Consider the following 3,034-nt stretch of genomic DNA (forward strand, 5'->3'; position numbering starts at 1 on the left):
CCTCCCTCTCTCTCTGTCTCTGTTTCTCTCTGTCTCTATTTCTCTGTCTCTGTCTCTGTCTCTGTCTCTGTCTCTCTCTCCTCCCTCCTTCCCCTTCCTCCCTCCCTCTTTCTGTCTCTGTTTCTCTCTGTCTCTCTCTGTTTCTCTCTCTGTCTCTCTGTCCCTCTCTCTGTCTCTCTCTCTCCCTCACTCCTTCCCCTTCCTCCCTCCCTCTCTCTCTGTCTCTGTTTCTCTCTGTCTCTCTCTCTCTGTTTCTGTCTCTCTCTGTCTCTCTCTGTCCCTCTCTCTCTCTCCACTTACCTCCATGTTATTTCCACAAAATGCTACCACAACCCCTAGAAATAATACCAACAACGGATATTTATTGGAATGGTAGGATGCTTGTACTATGTAAAATGGTAAAGGCAGACTATAAAATGATATGCCCACTTTAAAACAACATATAGATGTATGTGCAAAAAATGTTCAGAAATGATATATACCAAAATATTGAAGGTGTTCTCTCTTTGTGATGGGTGTGAGGGATTGTTACTTTCCTCATTTGGGTATATTTGTAGCTCACTTCTCTCCCTTCCCTGTGTGTCCACTCTTCCAATCTAAAAAGATCATTCTTTCTCTAACATTAAAACAAATTCTTGACAGTCTACAGTGTGCGCATCCAACCCCGGCCCACGCCGCTGCACGTTTCCGAGTTGGCTCTCATGGCGGCTCTTATTTCCTCTTCCTGCTGCCGCTCTCAGCTCCCCTGGCATCACCCTCTCCGCAGCTGTTCCTTTCTCTCTATCCCTAGTTAACCCTCATATGGAACCCTGCCCCTTTCCCTTGATTTCTCCTAAAGATTATTATACTAGACTCAGCTGGGGGGTAGGTTGACAGCTCCAGGCAGTACTGCAGATGACTGGAGCATCCCTGTGCCCACTGGTTCTGGCTGAGCCCCTGAATGATCACCTCAACCCTGCTTCTCCTGAAGAGAGATGAGTGTCCTCACTTCTGTCCCATATCCCACACTCTGTGTCCTCTGAGTCCTCACTGACCACCGAACTACTAAGGTTTTCATTAGTCTCTTGTTTTCTTATGCACAGTATGAGGCCTCCCTCAGGAAGCCTGCTTTTTCTAGCAGGAAACTGCTGAGCTTTCCTATCCAAAAATTCATCCAGATATCTTTAACATCCTCTCCCCCAACTTGAGTCAACTCCATCTTCTGATAACATGCAGAGCATGCAGAGGGCCTGCGCATTTTCTATGCTGACTATGTATCGCTTTGGTAACTCCTCAGTGAGATGCCAGGTTTGACTGGTAGACAGCGTGAGTTCAGGAACAAGAGGATAGGTCAAGTTCTGGGGCCCCAGGAGCTCCCCTCAGCTGTACTTTCCCTGGGTTGAGGGCTGGCTCAGTAGGACAGGAAGGACAGTGCAGCCCAGAATTCCTGGACTGATGACCCTGAGTAGGCAGGTTGGCAACAGAATTCCAAGCAGATGTGGCCAGTGCTCACGGGGAAGGGACCAGGCCCCGGATGACCAGGATACCTTCCTGTGTCTTCTCTGTTGATGTCAGCTTCCCCACTAGAAACCTTCCCTGAGAGCTCCCTCCCTGGTCAACTGGACCATTTAGCATCAGCTGTGTGGCAACTCCATTTACTTCCCTCATGCCTGTTTTTAAACCTACAAAACTGGGATATTAAGTTTTAAGAGTCAAGCAAGTGTTAGTTTTTATTTCCTATTTGGGTACTGGGGAGTGAACCTAGGGCCTTGGTAATAAGCTGCATCCCGAGCTCTGTCTATTTATTTATTTATTAGGTATTTATTTATTTATTTTGTGTTTTTAGTACAGGGTCTACAGGGTCTAACAGGGTCTCACTCGTAGTAATCCTTCAGCCTCCCAAGCACTGGGATTACAGGCATGCACCAGCACGCCCGGTCTCAATCATCATCTCAGTGCACCCTGAAGGCAGGGCTGGCATGGCAGGTTGGGGATCCAACCCCCAGCCTTGCATCTGCCGAAGCAGGAGCTTTGATGTGCTGAGCTATCTGGTCAGATCTATTAGATATTTATTGAGACAAGGTCTTGCTACATTACTAAGTTGCCTAGAGTGGGCCTGAACTGGTGATCCTCCTACCTCAGCCTCCTAGAGTGCTGGGGACACAGGTGTATGCTATCACATCTAGCATCAAATGAGGAATTCTTACAAAGTAAGAACCATGCTTAGTTTAGAGCTAGCACAGTACTCCACCACATGAGTGATCTTTACCACAACTATCCCCGTTATTGTCAGCGTCTATGTCCCATGATGGTCGGCATATGGTCTTGAGTGGGAGTCTGCCTCGGGAGAAAGCCTAGCAGTATTCACTTCTCCTCACACTCCTGCCAGCACAGGTGCTAACATGATTCAATCACCCGTACTGAAAAAAAAAAAAAAATAGATGCTAACATGGAAGTTATGCTCACTACCTGCTTAACTGATTACTACTTTGGAGAGAAGAAACAGGCCGGCTCTGGAACTCACAGGAGTACATGTCCTGGTACTCTAATCAGTCCTGTAATATCTCTTCTTAGGAAATTATATTTTCTTTCTCTATACTTAGCTATCATTTCAAATACCTTTTAAAATAACCTACTCATCAGATAAATGGAAGAGCAAAAGTAGAAATTTTTGGGTCCGAATTACACCATAGTGCAAAGGAAATTGCTATTTAAAAGAAGGGGTGGAGGGGAACTCAGCGGTAGAGCATTTACCTAGTGTGCTCTAGGCCCTGGGCTCAGTCTCCAGTGCATGCAAGGACACGCGCGCGCACACACACACGCACACATGCACACTCACACACACACACACTCTCTCTCACTCACACACACACTAGAACTTAGGTATCTAAGTGAAATCTGTTCCCTTTGAAGTAGTCCCCTGAGGTTGGATGCACTCTTCAGAAAGTGTCTTTTGTTTGGAATGTCTCTGAGCTGTTTTGTGGAGGACTGTATTTATAACAAATGAAGGAACCCCACCTGACCCTTGGGTCACTGTAAGGGGTCACTGCATTAT

This window comes from Octodon degus, unplaced genomic scaffold (genome assembly GCF_000260255.1).
Source record: "Octodon degus isolate 3935 unplaced genomic scaffold, OctDeg1.0 scaffold00067, whole genome shotgun sequence".
In the NCBI taxonomy this organism is placed as follows: domain Eukaryota; kingdom Metazoa; phylum Chordata; class Mammalia; order Rodentia; family Octodontidae; genus Octodon; species Octodon degus.